We start from the raw sequence: 7,296 nt of genomic DNA, 5'->3' as shown, positions 1-7,296 counted from the left end.
AAGTCTGACCCCCTCTTCTGGGGTGTCTGAAGACAGCTACAGTGTACCTATTCATAATAATAAATAAAATCTTTGGGCCAGAGAGAGCAGGGTTGACTAGATCGATCAGAGGTCCTAAATTCAATCCCCAACAACCACATGAAGGCTCGCAGCCACCTAGATAGCTACAGTGTACTCATATACATTAAATAAATAATCTTATTTTTTAAAAAAACCCAGGATGTTGCCAAGACAATAGGCAACATTGTTGTGTGAAAACTGACAGCAAGGCCCCTTAAGACACCATCCATGCCGGGCGTGGTGGTGCACGTCTTTAATCCCAGCACTTGGGAGGCAGAGGCAAGCAGATTTCTGAGTTCGAGGCCAGCCTGGGCTACAGAGTGAGTTCCAGGATAGCCAGGGCTACACAGAAACCCTGTCTCGAAAAACCAAAACAAAAAAGACACCATCCACACAACTCATTGAACATGAAGAGGTAGAGCTGGTGCCTAGATAGATGTAAATATCTACCCAGCCACAGACCATTTGATCTACAAACTGTCCTGCCTGCAAAATATGCTAGGGCATTGGTAGCACAAGGCTTATAGGAATAGCCAATGCTGTTTGACTTAAGATCCTTTCCATGACATGGGATCTATCCAACACTGGGTGACCAAGAACCAGAGACTAGATACCCAGAGACCTAGGGTAAAACCAAATACTACTGGTCAAAAAAAAAAAAAAAAACAAAAAACAAAAACAAAAAACAAAAAACAAAAAACAAAAACTATTGATAAAATGACATTCTGCTATATTCATAGATTGGTGCCTTATGTAGCCATCCTCAGACAGGCCTCTTCCCACAGCACATGGGCACAAATATAGAGAGATCCACAGCAAGATATTATGTGGAGAACATCTAAATGAGACATCTCCATCAATCCCTCCCTTCAGAGCTCGGGAAACCCTGCAAAAGGGGGCAGAAAGAGTGTAGAAGCCAGAGGATGGCGGGAACCAGGAGAACAAGCCCTCCGAATCAATTAAGCAAAGCTCATAGGAACACACAGAAACTGAAGCAACAAGCATAGGGTCTAAGCCAGTCTGTACCAAGTTCTCAGCATATACATTATGGCTCTCACTTTAGTGTTCTATGGGACTCCTGAGGGTCTGAACAGGTGGGTCTCTGATTCTTGTACCTTCTCTTAGGGTTCTTTTATCTTTACTATATTTATATTTTTATTTTGTTATTAGAAATACTGAGAAGTAAAAGAGAAGGAGGGGGGGCTGGAATGAGTTTCCTCCTGTGGAAATGGCCTCTAATACTGTCAGAAATGAGTTGTTCAGCCCTGCAATATTTATTCCACTATTTTACTATTAAGGTACATGTTGCCTGATAGGTCATTATTATAGTTCTCAGGACATATACTTAGGTAAAAGACTGCTGATATTTCTTCCCTTTCAGCCTACATATAACTGCTTCTGGCATTATGAAGGCTAGCCAGTAGGTATGCATCTTTCAGTTCCAGCTTGATTTCTCTGTGCCCTGTGGCAAAAAAAAAAAAAAAAATGTGCAGTAACTTCAGCAACAGGCTCTTAACAGTTTGCTCTGCTGGGCAACCAAGAGTGATGGTAACAGATTGTGCTTGGCAGGGGGTCTCTGTGGCACTTGGATTTTCATTAAGTAACCCATGGCTCCTCGTAGGAATATTATTCATCCATTGAGGGTGGTTCCATTCTTACTCTAAAATTTATATTTAAAATAAGTTTATAATTTTCTAGATGGATTTTTCATATATGCTTGTATTTGGCTATTTCTTCCCTTATTTATCCCTATCCTGCCACTTCCCTGTTACACGTTTTTAATCTTCATCATTTCTTCTCTTCCAGTTTCACGTGTGATAGGTTGTAGTGTCACCTTGCACACTTGAGTGGCCCCTTTCTGTTTACCTGACTCTTATAGCCTACAATGTCAAGTACACTGCTATAAAAATGTATGAGTGGGGGATGGAGAGATGGCTCAGCGGTTAAGAGCACTGCCTGTTCTTCCAGAGGTCCTGAGTTCAGTTCCCAGCAACCACATGGTGGCTCACAACCATCTGTAATGGGATCTGATGCCCTCTGCTGGTGTGTCTGAAGACAGCTACAGTGTGTTCATATACATAAAATAAACAGATCTTTTTTTTTTTTAAATGTGTGCGTAGTTGCTGCATAAAAGGGAGGATGTTAGGTGTTTGTCTTTCTGAGTCCGGGTTACCTCACTCAGTTCCAAGTCTCTTTCCCTTCCAATTTCATGATTTCATTCTTTGCCTATGAACGAGATTCCGCCATATATATAAGAACCAAGTTTTCACTATCTACTCCACAATTGACAATTTCAGGCAGGTACTACTTCCTCGGGTGCATGAGTATCTATCTCTTAGGGTATGTGCACAGGAGTAGTATTGCTAGGACATGTGGCAGTTCTATTTTTAGATTATTTTTAAAAGAACCTCTACACTAATGTCCATCATGGCTGTACTAACCAATGTGTACTCTTATCAACATTAGGTCAAGATTACTATTTTCCTGGTTAGGTTTGGTTAGGTTTGGTTTGGTTTGGTTTGGTTTGATTTGGTTTGGTTTGGTTTGGTTTGGTTTTGGTTTTTCAAGACAGGATTTCTCTGTGTAGCCCTGGCTGTCCTGGAACTCAACCCATTCTGTAGACCAGGCTGGTCTAGAACTCAGAAATCTCCCTGCCTCTGCCTCCCGAGTGCTGGGATTAAAGGCGTGCGCCACCACTGCCCGGCAGTTTGTTTGTTTTTAATCAGCATTTATTATTTGTTTTCTTAGTCTTGGCCATTCTGACAGGTGTAAGATCACAAACTTGATCAAATTTTCATTACACACTTTTTATAATTTTCTTACTGATATTTTTTCATCTTTGAAAACTTTCATTGCATACACCAGAAGAGGGCATCAGACCTCATTATGGGTGGTTGTGAGCCACCATGTGATTGCTGGGCTTTGAACTCAGGACCTCTGGAAGAGCAGTCAGTGCTCTTACCTGCTGAGCCAGTCGCCAACCCCCCCCCCCCCGCATACACCATTTTTAATGGGGTTGTTTTCCATTTGTTTGGGGGTTTGCAGTACTTAATGTATTCTCTGCAGGAATCTCCTATTAGATATAGCTGGTAGAGAGTTTTCTCCCATTCTGTAGTCTGCTTGATTGACAGATTATTTGCAGGATAAAAGTTTTTAAATTCCACACCATGGCGGCAGTTGATTGTTGGCCTTATTCCTGAGCTACTGGACTCCTATTCAGAGGGTCCTTATCTGTGCCTGTGTATTTTAATGTACTCCCTACTTTATCTTCTATCTTCTAGTAGCTTCAGGGTTTCAGGTCTAACACTGAACTCTTTGATCCATTTGAAATTGATTTTTTTAAAAACAGAGTGATAAGGGTCAGCTTTCATCTTTCCACTTGTAGATATTCAGGTTTCCAAGTACCATTTCCTGTCTTATGCCCAATATGTATTTTTGTCTTGTAAAAGTCAAATAACTGTAGTTGTTTGAACTTCTATCTGGATCTTCAATTGTGTTCCATTGGTCAGCATTTGTTTTTGTTCTACTACTATGGTCCTTTTTAAAATCACTACTGTTACTATTGTCCCAGAGTATACCTTAAGCCAGGAATAGTGGTACCTCCAATTGCGTTTTTATTGTTCAGGATCTTTTTGTTGTTGGTGATGTTTCTTCCTCGTTGATTTTCCTTATGCTTCCATGTGAATCTTTAGATGCATTTTTTTTTTCTACTTCTGTGAAGAACTGCATTAGAATCTTGATGGGAGTTGCACTAGATATGTAGAATGCTTTTGGTAGAAAGGTCATTTTCACAGTATTAATCCTTTTTCATTAGCATGAAAGGGCTTTGCATCTTCTGGTGTTTTCAATTTCTTTAGTATTTAAATTTTTTATTCTATAGGTCTTTAATTTCTTAATTAGATTTATCCCAAGGTTTGTTTATTTGTTTTGATAAATAAGGAGGCTACTGATTTTAGTGTGTTAATTTTGTAACCTGCCATTTTGCTGAAAATTCTTATCAGCCCTAGGAGCTTCCTGGTGACATGTTTGGAGTCTTTCACAGTAGCATCTCCAAATAAGGATGCTTTGACCTCTTCCATTCTTAGTTATCCCTTTACTTTAGCCGGGACTTCAAACATTATATTAAATAGTATTGATGACAGTTGACTTCTTAGTCTTGTTCATAATTTTACTTGAAAAGCATTGTGAGTTTTCACCATTTAGCATAATGGGGCTATAGATTTTTCATATATACCTATTGAGCTATGTTCCACCCCTTTCTAGTGTCCCCCAAGGACTTTATTATAAAAGGGTTTAGGATTTTGTCAAAGGCCTTTTGTACGTCCTAATTATATGATTTACATATTTGGGCTTATTTATATAATACATTTACTGATTCGAGCCTGTTGAACCATTCCTGTATACCTGAAATGAAACCAGATTAACCATGGCAAATAATGCCTTTTACATATTCCTAGTTCCATTTCTGCTTGTTTTCTTGCTGTAGAACTCAAGTCCATTAACTGAGCTGGGAATAGCAGAGACAAACTGTGTATCCAGTTGATAGGATTTCACCTTCTGGCCTGTGGTTTTGTGATACCCTTGGAGCATTGTTTAGAGTTTGTGCTTCGTTCGCAGTTTCTCAATTTCCTGTTCAGGTAGTGATGTTCGTCCCAGCAGTAGTTGCTATAAAATTACTGGATAAGCTGCCCACCAGCACACCTTTTCTAGTTTTCCTGGTAGAGGTCTATTCGCCTGGTTTTAGCCTTCCAGTGACTGGTGGATTCTGGAGCTATAGCAGCTCCTGCGCTGGATTCAGTCATAGCAACAAGCTCAGTCTAATATTGATTATTTGGTTTATTATTACTCCTTTTTAAAGTTTTTTAACATATTAATCCATGGTCAACTCAGTCAAGTTTTTATTTATTTATTTATTTTGGTTTTTCATGACAGAGTTTCTCTGTATAGCCTTGGCTGTCCTAGAACTCACTTTGTAGACCAGGTTGGCCTCGAACTCAGAAATCCACCTGCCTCTGCCTCCCAAGTGCTGGGATTAAAGGCGTGTGCCACCACGCCCGGCTTCAGTCAAGTTTTTATAATTAGCAAAGAGTTTTCTCATATTCTGTGGACTATTTTTCCACTCAATTTTAATCTTTGTATTTAAACTGTGTGTGTGTGTGTGTGTGTGTGTGTGTGTGTGTGTGTATGTGTGTGTTTGTTTTAAAATTCTTGTTGTAGGGGTGTGTGAGCATGCTGTCATAAGCCTTTTGTTTCAGTACCTGGAAGGCAGAAGCCCTAGACACATATACATGCAAGAAACACTGAAGAGACTCAGTAAATTGTATTTATGTGTTTACTCATTTATATGTACCTATAACAAAAGTCATTGGGTGGAAGTAGGGGGGTGAATATGGGAGGGGTCGTGATGTAATTATATTTTAATAAAAGCAAAACTGTGGAGAGCTAGAGATTGATCAGCAGTTAAGAGCACACGAGAGGTGGTAGCATATACCTTTAATCTCAGCATTCTGAAGGCAAAGATAGGATCGCTGTGAGTTCTAGGACAGCCAGGGCTACACAGAGAAACCCTGCCTTTAAACAAAAACAAAAAACGACTCACCGCTGCTCTTCCAGAAGTCCCAGACTTAAGTCCCAGCTGGCTCACAACAATCAGTAGACCCAGTGCTCTCTGCTGGTCTCCTTCAACATTGTATGATGTAGAGCGCAGTTATATATGCAGGCAAAACAACCAAAATAAACAGATAGATAAAGAATAATTAAAAAACCCAATCCACCTTTCTTAGTTTTCCAGCTGACAAATTTGAGCCTGTGTGCATTTGAACTTTTGGGCTAAATGTATGTATGCATGTGGTGTGTGTATGAGGTTTACACAGTTCTTACAAATGTAGACCTTTTCTCCAGCAGATAGATAGATAGATAGATAGTATATACACATTATCCTTCATATTTGTGAATGAAAGCAAACTGACCACAAGCAATTTGACATGCCTTGCGCTCATAAAAATATACCTACTATGAATGTTCATGAGCTCAAAAATACTGCAGTATGTTGAGATCTGTACATTTTGTGCATCTAAATTTATCCTCCAGTGTATTTTCATGTTAGCAATTAGAATTACAGTCACTCAAGGCTTGCCCTTATGGCTTAAATACATGATTTTTTTTTCTCTCCGGTCTTAGGGGGAAAATCTATGTATTTGAAGGTGATTGGACAAAATGGCTCTCCTATGTGTGACAGTGACTTGAGATAGTTTCCCATATACATGTATACACTATGCAATTTCGCTCCAGTGTCATCCCACTCACACCTATGAAGATAAATGGAAGTAATGTTTTTAGATATTATGTTATAGGATTTCTCTGGCGAGTCTTGTACTAACTGTGAACACGACCTGATGACATTCCACACTGCTGATGTATAGAAGCCTTCTTTCTAGCTCTTTATTATGTATTTGAAGGTTTACACAGTTCTTACAAATGTAGGCCTTTTCTCCAGTATGTATTTTTTTCATGAGTTTTAAGGGAAATGCACTGAGGAAAGGCTGTCATATACAGTTTTTTGGTTCGGTTCGGTTTAGATAGGGGAGCCCTTGCTAGTCTGAAACTATGTAAACTAGGCTGGCCTAGGATCAGAGATGCACCAGGCTCTCCTCCCACCTGCTAAACAGCTCGATCAAAGGGGTTCAACACCACAACCTTCACACACTGTTTACATACATAAGATTTTCCCAATAACTCACTTCCATGTACGTGTAGGTAAGTAAAAGAGAATGTTTGGGTTTTGGTTGTTCAAGTCAGGGTTTCTCTGTGGAGCCCTGGATGTCCTGGCACTCGCTGTATAGATAACGCTGGCCTGTAACTCAGAAATCCACTTGCCTTTACCGCCTGTGAACAAGGATTAAAGGCATGTGCTGCCACCACCTGGCTCAAAAGAGCATTTAAAATACATCTATAGAGTCTCTCCAGAGCAAGACTGCAAATCTGTGAAGGAAACTAGAAGAGACAGCTTTTCCTGAATTGTTTAGGGATGGTAGTTTCATTTGTGGTGAATCCTTTGATTTTCTTGAGAGCTGTAATGAGACGAGCTGATCCCACTGGTTTACATAGAAATGATTCCCTATAGCATTTTGTTTCTTTCACGAATATGAATGTAACTGCAGCACCTGAATGCTTCCCCACATTGCTTATGTTCGTGTCTTTATTTTATTTAAACAATTTTTATTAGATATTTTCTTC

Source organism: Mus pahari, chromosome 18 (assembly GCF_900095145.1).
Source record: "Mus pahari chromosome 18, PAHARI_EIJ_v1.1, whole genome shotgun sequence".
Taxonomy (NCBI): Eukaryota; Metazoa; Chordata; class Mammalia; order Rodentia; family Muridae; genus Mus; species Mus pahari.
The sequence above is the reverse complement of the archived record's forward strand: the minus strand, read 5'-3'. Positions refer to the sequence as shown.